The 19,956-nt window shown below is 38.8% G+C and overlaps 1 protein-coding gene across 8 annotated transcripts in view; it reads left to right on the plus strand.

Moving 5' to 3' along the window:
• DPYD (dihydropyrimidine dehydrogenase) overlaps positions 1-19,956 on the plus strand; it is a 337,796-nt gene that overhangs the window by 298,782 nt on the left and 19,058 nt on the right. The window contains exon 21 of one of the 8 annotated variants that reach the window (XR_010432716.1): positions 18,031-18,159. The exons of the other annotated variants lie outside the window; for them this stretch is intronic. The gene's annotated coding sequence lies outside the window, so the exon portion shown is untranslated. The remainder of the gene's footprint in view (positions 1-18,030; positions 18,160-19,956) is intronic. 8 annotated transcript variants of the gene reach the window in all.

Consider the following 19,956-nt stretch of genomic DNA (forward strand, 5'->3'; position numbering starts at 1 on the left):
GTCTCTACCAGGAGCCTGTTTCAGGGCAGGCTTCCCACAGGTTTGCAGCCTTCTTTCAGGCATCCACCTGCTCTAGAGTAGGTCTCCTCCACTGGTTGCAGGTGGATCTCTGCACCCCTGTGGACCTCCCATATCACAGGAACTGTGCATCAGCACACTCAAGTTCTTGTTGGGTTGACCAAAAATAAGGTTCCCCCCAAGTGTCTCGACCATCATTTGCAGGCAGATGAAGAAGTAGGTTCTTTCCTTCTGCTCCTCGCTTAGTCTTCACTTCCTTGCTTGATGATGAAAGATCTCCACAGGCATTGTTTCTGGTGAGAGTCTGGTGGTTCTCTGTGGGGCATCACCAGCAGCATTTTGGGGAGCACCAGCAGAGCATTCCTCTGTACCCCACTGTGCAAGTCCTGTTTGGCAGGTTTGCTGCATTGGTGAACTTCCCAGCCTTTTAAGCTGAATTCAATTATGAGCCTGACCAATCTGTAGAAAAAAAGAACCACTCTGACATTAGTGGTTTTTTGACTGTTCTATTATGGAAGTTTATGTAGTGATTACCTACAGTGCTGTTTGTCACACAGAGAACAGGTTGTTACGTAAAATGTATCTTCTCTAACAGTAAAGCCATTTACAGTAGAAATGTATAAAACAAAAGGAACTAGGATTATTAAAGTGTATTTAAAGTAGTTTAATCTTTGTGGGTTTTATATGTACTGTATGCTAAATTTGCTTCGAGCATGGAGTTTAAAGTTTCAGATGCACAGCCAGTAAATGTGGCTATTAAGAAGCCATGTATTCCTGTTAACTCCTTGACTGTGGCGGTTTTAATGTGTTCACTGCTGGCAGTGGACATCAAGCCAGGAAAATCCAACTCCTGATGCAAAAGGATTTTAAAAAAAAAAAAATCCAGGCACTGCCAAAAATACATAATTCTTTTTTTGTACTCTGCAGTTTGTTTTACTTAGGGAAACGGCCTGGTCATACCCTGCAGCATGCATTCATTACAGTGATCTTTGACTGGCAGATGCAGAGTAATAAGATGCATATTTTAGTGCTTATTATAATACCCTGTCCAAAAACAACTTGACAAATTTGTGATTTCGACAGTATCTCATTTTGCTGGCTGCAGTGCTCTGTGATTGCCTAGTACACGTGGCTTCCAGATTATGCATACCACCAATACTGCTCATTAAAATGGCCACAGTTCACCAGTTTCGGTAGCTTGGAACGAACTTGGAATGAATTATTATACAACAAAGAGGCTGCTGTCATGCAGAACAAAAGACAAGCAAAAGAGAGCTTCGGCTTAATGAGGCTAAGTGAGTGTCTCCCCTGCATCACCAGCTACTTGACGGCCTTTGAGCATGGATTTTTTTCTCCACAGGCCAAAACCTTTGGTCTATTATTTTGTGTTTATGCACCTTGAGGCTAATATACATTTTAATATGCTGCACATGGAGAAAAAAATCAGCCATTAGATTAGAACATGTGCACTCCCTGTTAAGTTAATGACAGCCGAACATAGAGATAAATTTAGGTTTTCATATTTAATTATAGCACAGTGCAGTACGTTTAGCAAGGATAAATTGCACTATTATTATGCTTCATTTTTTTTGACATCTTTTCATATTAACCATGCGCACTTACCCCCACTTCCTCCCCGGTGTCACACATAATGTCTCTGTGCATCATCCTTCTCTAACACCATTAATTTTTTATTCTGTACAGTTGTATATGTATTGTTGTATTTGTTACTTAGGGTTAGCTTGCTAGTTGGATAAAACCATTCAAAACAACCCTTGTGTTAGGTGATCTACATAGGCAGTAATGACAGAAAAAAAAAACAAACCACCATAAAAAGAACTGTCTTGTGTGGCCAGAAATGGCTCCTCACATCTGCTCCCAGAGCAGAGTTTCCAGCCCTTCTCCTCTGGATGCTTTCAGCACAACATGCACTGTCTGTGATTCCTTTCTCAAGGAATTGAATTGGAAAAGCCAGAGAAATAATATGTGGATGGTTAAATTAGTTCTAAAGCATTTTGTAGTTGGATAATATTAATGTGGACAACGGTGATATTAATATAAAATGTCTCTATAACTGTGTAGGAACTAAACCACACCTAATGTTCTAGGTGGTGTGTGCTATTTGTTGGCGCTTTGTACATGTGTTATCTTTGTCAGAGCTGTTGCTGCAAGAATAGCATGAGGAATTAGGTTAGACATCAACCTTATAGAAGACAATATGAATTTAAACATAGAGGCAAGCTGGCATGCAAGTCAGTCTTTCTACGTTCTTATCAAGTTTAATGGGAGTATTTGACAATTTTTGTGCTGCCATGTATTGGGTGGTGATGTTGGACTATTTGTTAGTACCTGAGAGAGCTCTCAGATTTGCTTTCAGCTCTGGTCTGAGCTATTCAGGTAGCTGTGGTTTGTGAAAAATATATTTGCATGCTTCACGAAATTAAGGAAATACTGGTATTTTCCAAAGTGGATTAGAGCAGGTAATAACTCACAGGAAGAAGATTTTCCTCCTCCTGCTGTGTATATAAACAAGCAGAAGATATTATGCTACAGGCTTATTCCTAGATTATTTCTTATTGGATAGTTGTTTCGTGACAAAAGACACTGTGGCTTGATGACCAGAGGGTCATGACAGGAATAATAATCACCATATGAAAGGGTGTCTGGATCTTGGTGATAAAGCATTCCTCATCACAATCAGTCAGCACTTGCTGGTGCAAGAATTTTCCTCAATGGCAGAGATCAACTCTTTCATATTCATTGAGAGCAAATCAGTCTCTCTTTCCCTCTCCCTCTCCCCCCTCTTCCTCCAACCTTCAGTTCTGTACCAGCTTTTACTGCCAAAGAGTATTTTCTTTGTCAGGTGAAAGTCACAGAGTTTGGGGATGTTTAGGGTGCTGCAGTATTTGCAGGATTGGTATTAGTTGCACAGCCTTACTCTTTGTGTCCTCACAGAGTAAAGCTCTGGTCAGCAGTGATTGATAGCTAATTGTCCACAGTTCAAGCACTAGAAAATGGGTCGGCAATTAATTTATGTGTGCAAAACTCTTCTCCCTGATTTTGTAAGTGCAGATTTTGATGCAAATTGCATCTGTGAAAGCAAGGTTGTGGCTTTCAAAATGTAAGCTATAATTACTAGTCTGAGAACCTGATGATACGAAATTCTTTTTCTAGAATCTATCCCTAGTGAGAGAAGACATTTATTAACAATATTGTGTATTTCTAAGCAGTAATTCTAACCATTTTTTGTTCATTAAGCACTGGTAAAATACTTGATATTACACAAGATGTAGTCTTATGGAGTTGCAGGTTGTGTCCTACAGACATTCCAGATGGCTTAGAAACATCTATGCAATCAGAAAAGCCTCTTCTGTATCTACAGGTAGCTGTTATTTGTAAAACCTGATTTTATTTGCGTGTTCCCGTTTTGTTTTTGGTACTAGTCACAGGCACACATACTGATGTGTAAGAAAAGACTTGGATTTTTTGCTTGTGAAAGCTAAAAGCTTTAAGCTTCTCATCTAAGAAAACTGTTTACTGGGGTAGCAGGGTGCTCTGTGGGCTACAGTGCTCCATGCAAGGAAAGTGCAAAATTAAGTCTGTGTTATTGGAAATAGAAAGCAGACTTAAAATTCGTTTTCAGCCTATTTTCCAAGAATTGTGTTATTCTTATGCTAGTTTTGAGAGGAAGTTTGACAAGAACATCTTTTAATTCTCTTAGGAACAGATTTGGCCCCTAAGAACATCCATAAGTGTAGCAACATGCACATATGTATGAGAAATCTAGAAGGAGTGACTTACAAGGAGAGGATAAAGAAGCTAAAACTCTTAAAGTGTCCATATGTCCTGCCCAAATGATGTATGTAAACATAAGAGGTGGAGAACTCAGTGCTGTACAAATATTTGAAGTTTGCAATCAGTTGAGAAAGAGGGATTTTATGACGTAGAGTGAAAACTCAACCAAGACTGATGAGTTGAATTGGGAAAAAAAAATATAGTGTTCAGGGGAGGTAGGAGAAAAATTACCCTGATTGGAAGAAAAGCGTTTTTGTAGAAATGATAGAGGTTTCATATACTGGGTTTCTGAGATTAAAGGTAGGGAAGACCTTTGAAACTTGAATGCATAGAGTCTAATGGAAGTACTGCTGGGAGAAATTCTGTGTTGCCAGGACTATGTGCTGGACTTGCAGACTTTTCCTGTCTGCACAAGCTAGCCCATGGCCCTTTCCAGCATTATAGATGTCCAGCCACTGGATCCTGGTGAAGTGTTCAGATAGTGACTCAGCACGAGTCACTGGAGTGATCAGTATCCAATAGTATACAATTGACATGGTGTTTTGCCTAAAGAATAAGATCAGACTTAAGGAACATGATTATGACCTTTCCCACTTATTTTACTTTCATTACTCTAAGCCCTTGAAGATTTTTCTGTAATCTTCTGTGGTTTTGATCCAACCTCATGGATGTCTCAGCAGCTGAAGCTGTACTTCCTGAGTTTTTATGGACAAATGGATTAATAATGGCTTTCTGTTTCATTGCTCACTAGTCATACACTGGCACAGGGCAACTGCCCCCAGTAACTGAACAGAGCTGTTGGGCACACCATTTCTACATGTAGAAGTTAGGAAAAGAGATTTCTGCACTATGCTGACCTATTCATGCTGAACAGAATTCATTAAGGCCCAGGAACTGTGTTTGGGTTCCAGGGAAAAATTACAGCCAGCCTGTAATCTGCTGCTCCACACTGGGGCTCTGTAATAGTTTGAAGTGGCTTGGCAAGAACTTTATTGATTTCTCAGGATCTCATTCAGGCTGATTGCACTTGGGTGCTCCGATGGTTGATGTTTAAGAACACCTACCCCAGCTGTTATTAAGAAGGTGGGTCTAATCTTCACATAGGTAAGACCCTGTTTGCCCTTCATTCAACTCAGCAGACAAGTTTTAATGAAATAGCTCCTTTTATATTTTATGCCATGACTATGTTTTTGATTGCCACACTTGTAACTGTCTAGTCAATGTATAACCCATATATTGGTGGGGATATGTCATATCATATATCTCTTCCTTCTTTAATCATTTTGTGTCTTTTCTGTTTGACTTGGAATAATTAGTACATTTTTTTTCTATTCCTGTGTTGTCTTTCTTCCAAGTTAATAATTTATTTATATAAAAGCTATAAAATACCATGTTGTTTTGTACAGTATGTCTGCATTCATGAAAAACACAGAAGCATATCACTAAAATATGGGGGTTTTCTTAGATTCTTCAAGACAAGACCTTGCAGTTGAATTTAAAGTAGTTGAATTCTAGAATCTATCAACTATAATTTTATTTATTTATATGACCCAACATTACAGCATAGAGCATTATATCTTAGATGCTAATTGTTACTTAATATTTTCTGAAATTATTATTATTAGCTAAAAGGCATCTTTTCCAATTCCAAACTGAAAGTCTAATCCAGACACTCCAGCAGTTTTTCCCTGCCTTTACTGAGCCTTCTTTCAAGTGCTGAGCACTCCTGACATTTTGAAATATCCATTTCAAAAATTTCCATTTGTAAATTGAAAGCCAGAAGGCTCATTTAAAACCCACAAAGCTCTGTAAGTGCAAACATATCTATATTTTCTCTTTTACTAAATTGTGTTACTAAGCTGGAAACAACTCCCATACCACTGACATTAGGAAAAATTATATTCTGAAACCTCTAAACTTACCAGTTAAAATGGGACCAACAAGAAATCCTTGGGTGACTGAAGCATGAGTTTGCCTTTTGTAACTAAAGGGCACTCAGAAGGAGTGTGGCCTCTCAGAGCCGTTTTGGGTGGTACAGAGCAGGGCTAATAAATGCCTCATGCTTCAGAACTCCTCTCTCTTTTTTTTTTCACAACAAAGTCATCTTCTTTCATTTGATAGACTGCAGACATTTTCTTAACAATTTTGTCATAGTTTGGGTTTTGACTCTCAGTCCCTGGTTTGTGGGTGGGCTTCAGTGCCTGCTGCTGGATTTTGGACCTAATTACCAGGATAAAGCAGATGGAGGAGAAACAGTATTTACATTTTTCCATAGGACTTAATTTATTTCTCTGTTGTTTATCACTGAGTTATTTTCGTCTGCGTAGTGTGAATAATTTGCAAAGGTATTTATAACAACATTTGAGTGATGAACGTGCAGTCTGAAAAGCTTTAAAGTCTGCCTCTCTGTCTCCATTTAAGAAAAAACCAAACATTTCCTCTCCATCTTGACTGTCTCTTTAATTGCCCCTAAATGGCAGCTTGGGAGGGGATGCCTCTGTGAAGTCATGACCACTGTTTTGACTGTGTGAGTACTGGTTCATAATTCAGCATGCATTGGGAAGATAAATTTTTGTGCAGAATTGAGCATTTATTTTTATGTGAAATCTCAACATGGTCTATTGTAAGAATCTAACTTAACTGTCCAAATACCATCCCCAGCTCATCCACAGAGAAGGGTCTCAATTTAAAGTATCTGGCTGGCTGAGCTGCCCTTAGGGATTCTTCAGCACGAGTGAAGTCCCTGACCTTAAGGAGATACTCAGTTGCTGCTGCGAAAGGGACTGTGTCACAACAAAACTTGCTTTCAGTTTCAAGCATTGAAAGGTTGTACACTGTTATCAGTCCAACAGAAGATAATTCTATAAAGCAATTGCGATGAAAACTTGAATACTCAAGAATTACATAGGTAGTGGTGGATACATAAAAATCTGAGCTTATAACCATAGTCTCCCCTCCTCAGTCCCATAAGGGTACTTTAATTTTCTTCCTGTCTTGCAGCTCATAAACATGCTTCTTTTCGGAACACACCCCAAATGCTGTTGGAAAAGGGCTATAAAGTTTTATAGATATATTTGAGAGTATTATAAAAGTATAATAAAGTAAAAATACTGCAAAGAAATAGAAATTATTGAACAACTGAATTAAAATTTTAAGCTGGGATTGTTTTATTGCATTTGTGTTCTATTTGCCTTTTGCAGTCATGAAGGGATAGAATTCTTTTTGGAGTTCAGAAAATTTAGAATTTTGATTTTAATGTAACATTTTATTTTAGTATACTTGTAAAAATTTGCTTAAACACTTAAATAATTTCAGTATGTTGCTGAAGACTACTTATTTTTAGCTCAATCAGTAAAAAAGTGAGCTCTGCTGTTTATCTTTTGAAAATGTTTTACTTGATTTTAGGGAAATATTTCTAGATCAGAAATGAAACTGTTTACTCATACAAATTAAAATGTTAAGTAATTGGGTAGCATTACAGTGAAAATAATAGAACAATAATGGTGGTGAGAAAACGACAGATACTTTGTTTAATGTGAAATCAGTTTCACCCCAAAATGTGTCCCCTTTCTCTGAAAACTGGGCAGAGAAAGCAACACAATTGTTCTCAGTAGTGCTGCTCCCTCTTTCCTGTTAGGAAGAGAATACTATACCAAACGGTCATCGTGAAGGTGAACAGTAAGAAAGTCTGCTGACTTGATGAGTACTATAGCTTATCTACATTCTCACAGACAGGAGTTTTTGCAACTTAAAGTTTTCATTCTATTTTGTGGGGATTTTTTTCCCGTCCAAAGTCAGGTGGACTGTGAGACATTCGAATTTTGCCCATGGTCTCTCAATCTCTCAGAGATAGTTGCAAAGTTCAAAATATTTCAGGATTTTCTCTCCTACAGTGGCTCCACAGTGGCTGTTCCTGGCTCACCCTCCATGGCTCCCCTGCCACCTTCTACCCATCTTGCCCTGAGTCCAGGCCTGGGGGATGCTCTGCACAAGCTGCCCTGAACCATGAACCCTGCTGTGGTGAAGCCTGATAAGCCTCATGGCCTGGTCCTGACCATTGTATGCAACCTGTGCTGTAAAAGAGGCAGGAGAGTGATGAAAATTTTATATAGTGGTGTCTGTCTGGGCTTAAGTTCTGGAGGAATTTTTGAAAGATGATGTGTAGCCTAGTGATCTGCACTGGAACCAAGCTGCTGGTTGTGAAGTGAGTTCAGCCAAAAAGTTCAACTGTGATTGTGCCCCGATGGCTTTATGTGCATAAGAACAGTAAGACTTTTTAAAAGGCTACTGGAAATTTTACTGCGATCTGTCGTAGCTGATGTTGTCTTAAATTATTCTTCAGCCCTTATCATAGCAATCAGGAACTTCCAATAAAGCCTGAAACCTGCTTTGCTTTGTCTTGCTGCAGGAGTATGTGCTTTTCCCAACTTAAAAAACTAAGAAGTCTTTTAAGACATACAAAAAATGCAGCACGAAACTCAGTGTCTGTATCTGGTTTTCACGGAGGATGCTTGAAAGGAATTAGACTGTTTTCCAGGGGAGACTTACGGCACACTGTTTATGTATAAATTAACAACAATGAAAGTGGCAAATTAAAATTGCAACATCAATTTCATTCTTAGTTCTGCTTTGCATTTATATAGAAGGATTTATTACTACCTTCTACTAAGAGGTAAAAGAAAGGAAAGTGTGAAGTAGCAGCAGTTGTAATTATCTCCTGGAAAACTTCAGCTTGCAGAAAATGCTGCAGCATATCTGCTCAGGGACTGAAGTTGCTGTGAGCACACCAGGCCATCCTCCCTCCATTTTCTAGGCTGGATTTCCAGCATTTTCCAACAGAGAGCAGTTCAGCTGTAAGGTTCAGCACACACTGAAGGAAAGATCTGTCTTCCATCTCAGGTGAAGCATTGACCTCCTGTATCACCTCCATTTTTTATTTTTTCTTCCATGCATGTGCTGGCAACAAGGAGTGTTGGTGGTGTGGAAGCCCTAGTTGGGACATCCTGGCACAGAATGGCAAACCAGTGCTTGGCTCTTTTCTTCAGCACCATCAGTACAAAGATCCTTTGTACCTTGTACGCTGGCTTAAACCCCAGGGAAAGACTGTACTCCATGACTCCATTCATTCCTTGCACTTGCTGGATTTTCAGCAATACACTTTTCATAATACTGATGTATAAGGTGACTGAGTTGGCTTAGGGGCATGTCACAACTGTGGAACAAGCTCCCACAGGACCTAAGACGCAGGCAGTGCCTTTGCCTTTCACCCTGTGACAGTAAAAGACACTTTTCCAGCTTTACCTTCTCTTTGTAGAAGTGTATCTATGTTGCTGCTTGCTTTTGTTTTTACAGGAAGGAAATTACTAAAATCTTACTAAAACCAAGCAGCCTGTCCCACACACAAAGAATGAGAATGAGAGAGCAGGTGAGCCATGCAAGATAGGTGGAGTTCATTAGTTAACAGACACTGTTGGGATATTTTAATGATGAAGGTGGCATAAAACCTTTGCAAGGGAAGACAACGATGTGAAACAAGTGTCCATTTTATCTCATTTCTTTTGTCTTCTGTAAAAGAGACACTGAGAAGCAGGCTCAAGAAACCTAATTAAATACTGAAAGGAAATGAAAATTAGTTCACAGTTCTGTTCCCCAGACTGATTCTGTGAATATTCGATTTGTATTATTTTCAGAAAAAGGTAAGACATTATAACCCAAATTCTCAAGGTATTTCTCATTCTTGAAGAAGAGACTAGGTGTCTGGGCTGGTCTTTAGATATGATCCATACTCCCAGTAGTGTCATTAGGATCTGCCAAGTATTTGATGTATCTCAGATCAGTTTCATTGTTGTAAAAGAAGTCAGTGGACCCCCCAAATCTACTCATTTCTGTTGGGTAAATGTTTAAAGACTTCGAAGCAAAGTTTTCCTAAGGAATGAACAATTGATAGTAAATAATATCAAATAAGCTGAGTTCCCATGTGAGCATTAATCAACATTAACTTCTCAAAGGTGTTATTTCACTTAGAAAGGAGCTTGCTTTAAGACTGGGTTGAAGATACAGCTAATCCTAGTCTCATACTGGAATATTGCTTATTTTCTTGGTTTTTTAAAGCTGTATTTGTACTTCTCCCATTTTTGCCAAAAAAAAGGAAAAAAAGAGGGAAAAAAAGAAAAAAGACGTGTTCTTAAATGTTAAAAAATACAGTGATAGCTGTGATAAATAACTCCATACTACAACATACTTTTTATTGTTAGCTATAAGCCTTGTATCTCTAGTTCCAGAAAGTCCCTAATGGCAGAGGACAGCGTTTATTGAAATTAGTTGGATGTTACACTGTTTTACTTAATTCTGCCTGGGCACTGACATCAAAAGTGAGTAGATTCCTATAGGCACCTAACTTCAGAAAGGAGAGATATGTCTGTACTTTCAAATTAAATGTGCCCAGGAATATTCCTAGGTGCTTAGGCCAACTGGCACCAAGCAGCCTGTGCCAATGATCAGAAGCTGTTAGTCTCCTAAGCAGGTTGGCTGCAGGCAGGCTGCCTGCTGGGAATGGCTCCTGGAGCATGCTAACTTCCAAAGCCTCTCCAGGAATTGCCTGGGACACTGATAGTCAGCACAGGCCAAAAGCAGGCAAAAAAATATCTTAACATTTTGTTAGGATAGCTGACAACATCCTTGTGCCCAGGAACATTCCCAGACACTGATTTACTGCTGTGGTTATAGCGAGTGTCTCGCTGAAGACTCTGAAGGAAAAAAAAAGACAGATAATGGCAGTATGTGAGTGGTCATGAAAGATGGACAGATGGACATAGAAATGAGCTTTATTAGATGTTAGTGAAAATTGCACTCAGAAATAGATATCTAACAGCCTGAGGCTCCAAAATCAAGAAAAGCAGTGAGAATTTTTAGAAAATCTCCAGAAATATCTTCTAAGATCTATTAGAACGTATTGTAATATGATATAAATATATGACTAATACACACATTTTTATATGGTGTGACTAATATATATGTATTATCCAAGTATGGGTGGTCTGAAAAAAATGATACCTCACTGTCTTCCCCAACAGCTAACCCATGAGTTCACTGCATTCTAACAACTGAATTCAGTTTGTAGGTGGGATAAAGCTGCAGTGGTTCAAATGAGAGCACATTAAGAAGTAGTGCAGATGAACAGGTCAAATAGGAATAGGTTTGTAGAATGAAATGGTTGATGCTGCAGACAGTATTCATTCTAGGTATTTTACTATGTTCTAGCTCTAGTCTGGTCTTGTGGGCTAAATGCCCATTAGCAGCTGGAGCTCATTTTAGGTGCACTCCTGGAGCACATATTCAGCTTTCCTTTCATCCAAAATAAAATACAGTCTGTGCTCTCTGAGGCTGTGCTGCCATAAGAAGCAAAGTGCAGTGGGGACAATCAGGAGATTCACTTCAAAGGTGTACTCCTGATCTAAACTAAAGCACGAATGCAGAGGCTCCTGGCGAGCTCACGCAGCAGCATGACAGCAACGCAGGGCTCGTGGGCACGATTAGCAACAGCCGAGGCCAGAGACAAGCCCTTAGCCACCCAGAAAAGAAAATGTTTGCACAGACAAGGAAAAAATTTGTGCAAACATAAATGCATTAGCACAAAGCAGAGAAGAAAAATCGACTGGTAATTGTCTCGCATGTGGGATTTTTTGCGTTGGCAAGAAGATTGTTTTGCAAAGCTTGCTTACAGTAGCAAAAAGAAATAATTCACCGCATCAGGAAAACAAACTGACTCAGAAAATGTATCTTTACACATAGCTGGCTTTCATGCACTACACAAGAGCAAAAATAAACTTTTGGTGCTGTTTGCAGAAGCGTGAACTTTAAACTAAGAGCAGCAGCACTAAATCAGAGAAGAGTTTGAATGCCAGCTGGACAGTTAAAACATCAATAAATACTAGACAACAGAGACTTTCTTGGCATTTTCTGGGACTCTAAAATTGCTGACAAAAATGTACAGCATAATATTACATGATAGAACAATCAAAATATAAGCAGGACAATGTAAATTACCAAGAAAGATTGAACAAATTAAAACACTAGGAAGTATAGATAACTCAAAAGTACTCTTCTTTTAACTAAATCAAGTGAATCAGTGAAGCACGTGATGAAACTGGGGCAAACAATTTATAAAAGCTACAGACAAAAAGTCAGAAAACTTAGCTGAAATAGGTAGTAAGCTGTAGCAAAATATTTAGATGGTGTTTTAAAGCTCTGAGATGTCTTCTAGGTAAAAAAAAAGCTGGAAATGGACACAGCGATGCAACACTGAATTAATGGAATGATCTCAGCACTCAGAGAAAAAGCAGTAAGGCAAGTGAAAGTAAGGAGAGCATAAGTCTCGTTGCTGAGGTTTTGCAGAGCCACAGGTCGGATGGGCAGCAAACCAGCTGGAGAGAATATGGGAAGCTGTACATATCTATAGTCTTTTAGCAAGGCATTATACAGGTGGTAATATGCTTTTCATCTTAAAAAAGTAAAAGTATTTTCAGCTTCTGATGCAATATTAATATATTTGCAAATGTATTAGATATAAGAATTACAGGTTGTAACTACCTCAATATCTTTTGAGCATCCCTTAGTGTGGATACCAGTGGAAGAAAATGCAATTTAAGATCAAAACTGTGGTAGAAGAATGCCAGCAGTATGAGCAAGAAGAACTAATGAGGCTGGCTGGGATCACTGCCATAGCTGTATAGATGCAGAAACAGAGCAGCAAAAGCTGTAGCTGATCATGATTACATTCTCATCTATCTGCTTGAAATGACCAAGGCAATAAATCTAAAATGAAATAAAATGAGATGAAATTGCATTTGACTCCTGGAGCACTGGGATAATTGCTGACCTCCTAAAGGCTATTACCTAGCTCCTAAAAAATAAAAACCGTGCAGGATAGACCCACACCTGAAAATGTCAGTTTGAAGATTAGTGGGATTCATAAACCATCTCACAATACCTTTCCACACTTTTCAGATCTGTACAGTCTCCTGAGGTGATTACTAAACAAAATCATGCTATGAATACAACTTACAGTTGTATTTGCTGCAATCTTCTCATATATAAAGAAGCTGGACAAAATATCCCAGAGCACAGCACTGCAGCATGTAAATGCCAAGGCCTTTATGTTGCACAAGGCAGAGCAGGGGAGGGACTACTGTTTGCATCCAGCATATATAGGACACAGCTCCTCCAAAAAGGCTTGTAAATCCACCAGCAGAGTGTAGGAGCAGTTCAGCTGAGATATATTGGAGCAATGTGTTGAAGTGAAAACATCAATCCTTATGTTCCAAGGGCAGGAAACTATACGAGTACAAAGTGACCATCAGTTATTAGAAAGCATTTTATAAAGCCAAAATTAGCACCCTATCAGTAACCACAACCTGCAGTGTTGCACATTGCTCAACATCTGGAAAGTGATTGAGATGTACACCCCTGAGGTCTTAACCAGGCTGCTGTGCACAAGAAAACAAGGCAACTGAACCAGGATGCCAGAATCTCAAAATAATAGAAATAGAGAAAATCAGAAGATTGAACTTAAGTATTATTTAATTTGGGTATTTTTCAGTTTGAGGCAGGGACTACAAAACAACTTCAAAAGAGTGTTTGAATGAGGCAAAAATTTAGTAGCCATCAATTTTTCACACTGACTATATGACCAAGGCGGAATCCTGTCACCTCCTGGAGTACTGCAACCTCACAGGTAAGTGGAGCTGTACAATGTGTGATCAAGTGACAGTCCCCAGATCACTGAGCAGAAATGCCACTGGGCACCTATGAGAGCTATTCTGGGACAGAACCCTCCATCCAAAAGGATGTCTGTGTACTAGGGAGCATCGAGCTGCACAGTTAGTTGCAGTACTGCTGGAGAAACATAGGCCTAACAGAAAGGAAAAACATAAAAACTCATTACACTCTAAAATAGGCTTTGAGGAAAAATAGAGCAGTGGACGTGGTCTCAAACAGCAAATCTCAGCACCTAAACTTTGCCATATTAGTCACACTTACGTGGCTTGACAGTCGTTTTGCAGCATTTGCTGCAGATGGTGTGGTCAGGATGGGGCACTCTGGAAATCCCACTACCAAACTGCATTTGGAAATGGTGGAGCCTGGGCTCATTCACTCATACAAATAACCTGGGAACAAATATCTAGTCCACTTCTCATCACTGCTACCGCTGCCATTGCCTTACAACAAACTGAGTGGCAAAACTCAGTCAGGAACTGAAATTGCAAGACGACCTCCAATGGAAAAATGGGTCTGGCAGAATGTCCTTACAATAGCCTGGTGTTGTACAGGACCACTCACTGCATGTTCTCTGAAGGCAGGAAATGGCCCCAGCCTTCCTGAGGAGAAGCAGTGTGGTGACTGCTCCCACCTTTATAAGCTGCTCAGACTGAAGCTCTCCTCGGAGCTTTATCCATTGGGATACACAGCACTTCTATAAAATATGGAAAACAAGAAAAAAAACCTCAGGCAGATAGATGACATGAATTATCTATAATAATTTAAATTATGTCATCTGTGACCTTTAGAGCAGCAACACTGTTGTAGACAACGTTAGTGTAGAGAAACTGCACTAAGTAGAAAATTTTGTTTCCCTTTCTGTCTTAATAGTTGAAATGGCCAGAGATGACTGTTTTTAACTGCTGATTGAATCACTATAAATATCTGGCATAACTTCAACAAGTTGAATTATGTCAAGAAATAAAAATAATTTTGTTTTTACGATTTAAATGAGGATGAGATTTTTAAATGTGGCAGATTTTTGAGTAGCAAAGCTCTGTAGTGCTTGCATGATCACTCGTGTGAAGCGAGAGGTGTGTTATCTGGAACTGAGTGCAGAACAGCTGGAGACAGGACAGTTTTTTCAAACAATGTAAAAAATGTGCACACTGTACACTCTGTTTTACCTTTTATTGGGCACCTGTAACTCCTGGGATGAGGTCAGGTGGAACCAGGTGTGCACATCCAAGAAGAGTGGGTTGGTTGTGGTGATGAGCTGGTGAGAGATGGTCCCAGTACCCCCAGTCGCTGCACAGAGGCTTAACCTCAGTTAATGTAACTCCTTGCATTTTGAGCCATGCATAAAAGTCTTGTAGGATCAAGACAGGAGTTTCTTTGCATGTATCAATTACATGGTTTGTTGTGTCATGTCAGTCTGTTTGACCTGCAAAATAGCCCACAGTGACTACATAGTGCAAAGTGATATGTAAAGGAAAGGTTTATGTGTCTGTAAGGAGCACATAACCAGTGAAAAAGTGGATGGCCTATTTGAGCAATATGTGATTGTGGTTATATTTAATAGCAGAGGGCAAGCTGAATGCATTTGCTTGCAAGCCTAACTGTGCATACAAATCAGTGAAGTCTTGCAGTAACAAGATGATCAGAACTCATTTTAAAGCTATTGTGGTAATTTAAAACAAGATAGTTTTTAAAAGTACAGTGATGTATGCCTGTGATCTGTATTTCTAATGATTTGCACGTTAGATTTTTGAAAATCAAATTATTCTTCTGATTGACTTGAGTGAAAATCTAATCAAATTAGCATTTTAGAATATTTGACCATTGTAATGCCATATTCAGAATATAATGATACTTTAGATACTTTAGTTGTTATAAAGACAGATAAATATGCAAGAGAGATGCTGTGAGGGACTTGGATTCTAATGAGAACTTTTCTGGTTTTCTACATTAGGGTTTTATATAGCGTCTGTTATTTTGGTACCTACATGTTGATGTCTCCTCACTACTTGATGGTGGGGTAAAAGCATTTATGTCAGTTTAGTGAAGCTATTGCTTTTGTAATGTATTATTGATATTTCATTCATAAGATAATTTTGATGTAATATTGATTTTAAAGAGTTTAGCAGTTACTTATTTCTTTTCAGATGTGTTTAAAAGTTTTAATAGCTTCAAATTATAAAAATTCTTCAGCATCACTTTCCTTTAGTGGACCATTCTAATTTTGCCATCTGGCTATATTTTTTTTTTCTTAATGTCATATGTTATGTGTTATTTTGTGACATTTTTTAAACTGTTGGAAGGCCTTAATCAAAGCAGAACACCCAAACTCTTTATAGGAGAGCATTCAGCATTTTCTCGTCCTACCTCCTGACAGCTGAAGGGAGTTCTGACTATCTAGGGGTGAAAGTATTTGCTGTTAATGCTAGAACTATTAGTATTATGACTCTTAGCATGCAATTTAGTGAGTTTAGGATATTCTGGTGATGATGAAAAGCATTGTATTATTGACTTTGAAGACTAAAAGGCAGTGGTGGTCTCCTTGGTCATAGCTGCAAGAGTTGACTAGAGCTCTTTTGTCTGCACTGAATACTTTACATTTAAATTAGGATTGTGTGAAGTAGAGATGGAAGGATTACTGTGTGTGAGAGATGAACAAGGGAAAGCATTGTAGCCTGTGCAGGAGGAGGATAAGTACTGTAGTTCGTCTGCCATAAGAGATGGATTACAATGAATCTGAAGTGGAAGAAGGCTTACTTAGGAATTATTAGCAGTGGTTTGCATTTAAGTAGTCTATTAGTAGAATAATATATGTATAGATATGTGATGTGTAATCTACAAGGGTAAAGTGGACTTTATTTCTAGATATATTGAAATTATACACTGTTTGCAGTATAGGCAAGTTGGTTATAAATCTGGAGCTTCCATGCAAAAAAATGCATTAAAGCAAAAAGGCAGGATAAAAAAAAAATCAAAGCAAAACAAAAATCTGTAAAGGTTCCAGCAGATGGGAAAAGTGTATGCTCTTACCTCTTATGGAAGGTTTAACTGCTGGGAAGAAATACTTGATAAGAAAAACACACAACTGAAACACACACATAGCAATGGTGGAAAGGCACTTTCTTTGCATACAGTGGAAGCACTGGTTATTTTACCAAAGGTACCCAAAGCCTAACAGAGGCTTTCAAAACCTCAATTTCTTCCAGAGTCTGGAAGAGGTTGCCTCTCTGTGTAGTCTCCCATCCCCCGTGAGCATGGATTTCACAGGCATTACTGATTATACTGTGCATGGCCATGGTGCCTACATAGGGTTTCTGTGAGTAAGTACTGCAAGGAGTCTAGAGCTGTATTTCTACCAGGGCGATGCTGGATAAGAGTGTGAAAGAGCTAAGGCAGATGTAGATATGGTGCTTTTCACCTCCTCCTGCCCATGACATGTAACTTGCGCTCAGGCTGCGCGGTAATGTCGGGTTGCTCAAGGAGCTTTTGAACAGATTCAAATGGGTCATGTGGGCAGTTTAAATGCAGCTTCCTTGGGCCTCACAGTTCTAGCAACAGGGTGAGGTTGCTCCTGGTACCTGACCCAGCTCATTTAACACAAGCGGCATTAATAAATTCAGCTTAATACAGTTCTACTCACCTTGCTGGGTCAGCAGCATCTATGATTGACAGGTTGGTTGGTAGCCACTAAGCATACTTTCTCAGAGTTGTAAGAAAAGATGTTTTTTTCTCTTTTAATAGTCTAACTAACATCTCTGAAATTTCTTTGAAAGGACCTAGAAAACAGACAATCTGGTACTGCTGGAGTCTATCTCCTCAGTACATATACTCCCAGAAGAGAGTGGTTAAATCCAAAGAAACAGATTAGTTTAGCATTGGTCTCAACAGATCAGTTACCAGCCAGCTTGGAGAAAGTGGGTAAAACTATCTAACAATGGCATTTTTTCATGTGATCAGGTAATTTACAGCACTGATAGAATAAGTGCATAAACTGAATGTATAGTTATGTATACAAATGGTCTATAGATACACATGAAAATGTGAATACTGATTTTTACTTATATACTAGTAAAAGTACAAATCTTGTTTGCACAAAGTTTTTTCCAAAGCTAAGGCTCAACTGATACTAATCCCTGTTTCCTAAACACATTTGAATACAGTTATATTTGCTTGCCTGCCAGATATTTGTTAATAGCCATTCTGCTGACATCTTCTTTATGCTGCTGCTTAGCTGACAGAATTTCATCTGCATAAATGGGTGGAAAGTCCTTCCCTCACGTGTCCAACAAACTGGAGACAAAGTGCCTGCCAACGTTTTAATTTCTTTTGCATGTTCTGGTTAGAGAGTGAGAAGAATGCTTTCACTCTACAGTGTCATGAATATGGTAATCTATGGAAATCACAGAAAGCAGGTACTTAAGTTAAGCACATACTGTACTACAGGAATCCCTGATGAATTCAAGTCTCTTCTGTTTAGAGAAGATGTTGTTGTCTATTAAGTGACAGACTGCCAGATGTTCATGAAGTAGCACAGTAATGTGTATCAGTATCTTCTTTTCTTCACCCCAGAAGGTAACATTTTCTTTATCATCTATGTCATCCTGGCTTTTGATTGTAAATGTCTAAGCTTGCTGCAAATATTAGCTCTTTTTTTGTTTTATTGATGAATATTTCATGACTTCAGTACATTTGTAGAATGTAAGTTTTTGCTGCACTATAGTAAGCCTATAATCCTAAAACCTTTTCCCTCACTTGGTGCATATATCCTGCTAAAAACCAAATATTTGAGTTAGAACATGAAGAATAATCTGTTTGTGATTTGGAACTAGAAGAGAAAATTCTGGCAGTGTTAGAAAAATTATGAAAGAATAAATAATTGTTATTTTAAGTAATGTTTTATCTGCACATTCAACCATAGTACTATACATCTCATGGTGAGGTCACTGCAGTATGTTCTCCTAGAATACACATTAGTGTTCCGTTTAGTCTCAGAATTACTGAAGGGCTGGGGGTTAGCTCAACCACTTTAAATAATCATGGTTTAAAGAGCAGGCAGAATAGTTGAGTTACTAAATGTGATGGTATATACACATGCAGAGTGGGCAGCAGAGGTTACAGGAACAAGTATATGTGCAGTAATTGCAGATTACTGAGACAGTGCTGTTTACGAAGCAAATAAAAGTTCCAAGAAAAAAAATCAAAATAACTGAAAGGCAGAGTTCATTTTTTTCTGAATAATTGTTGTGTTCTGTCCTTTATTTTGAAGGCATTTCCACATCATTAAAGGCAGCGAACCCAGAAATGTCTCAGCTCTAAGAAACAGAGCCATGAGAATGCATGAACCCTTTGATACAAGGGACAAAATCCCTGTGGCTTCTTGCTAATGGAACTACAGCAGCTCCAGGGGCTGCAACAGCTGATGTTGGCCCAAGAAACTCACTATCAGGTGGAAACTGGTAGAATGAAGTATCCCATCCTCTCCATTACACATCTCCTGCCCCCATGCTGTGGGGAGGACTCCTGCAGGATTCCTTGCTGGAGGTGTTGACATGAACCCTAGTGCCATCTGGATGGCTTCTTCTTGCCATGGGCTCTTACCATGCAGGGTATGGGACTGACACAGAGAAAAGCAGCTATTTAAGAGAATTTAGCTTTGAATGCCTGAAAGAATAAGAATGTCTAACAGAATAAGAATTCACATCTTTACTTTCTCCATTGCCATACATAGTTTTCATTAGTTAAGCAGTTTACCCGCGGGGAAAGCTTCTGCAAAATATTCTCTTCATATATAGATCTATGAATATGAAAATGTGTGTTATTTGCTGCCTTCAGAGGAACAAAATTCAGCTGTTGGCATTACTGTTAGGTTGGTTTTTTGTTGGGTGGTTTGTTTTTTTTTTCCCCAGAAGTAACACAAGCTACTTGACATTGTCACAAGATTTCATTGTTGTTACTGGTGCTGCTCATTGGTACTGGAACCTTGTGTTTTCTTTCTCTTTGGAAATGTTGGAGTCATGTTTTGTTGTATTCTCTGAGAACAAGGAAGAAAGCAGATATGACTTCAGGAAACTTCAGTAATCTTTCTATTGTTGTTCTTCTCGTTGCTCTTGTTGTTATTGTTGTTGTGAAGTTGCAACAGGGTGGAGGCAGACCACTGCATGGAAATTATTGCACAGTGTAAAATAAGAACATATTACATGTATTACATGTACATGCAATATGTAATAAGGATTCTAGATATATGCAGCCATTTTAGCACATCTCCTTGACTAAGGAGAAGTCTTTCTTTCTGCAGACCTTCTCCCTGGTCTCCTGGATCAGGGATTCCTGAGGGCAGTGAAGGTTGAAGCAAAGAAGGTGTTCCCTATC

This window comes from Pseudopipra pipra, chromosome 9 (genome assembly GCF_036250125.1).
Source record: "Pseudopipra pipra isolate bDixPip1 chromosome 9, bDixPip1.hap1, whole genome shotgun sequence".
NCBI classification, from domain to species: Eukaryota; Metazoa; Chordata; class Aves; order Passeriformes; family Pipridae; genus Pseudopipra; species Pseudopipra pipra.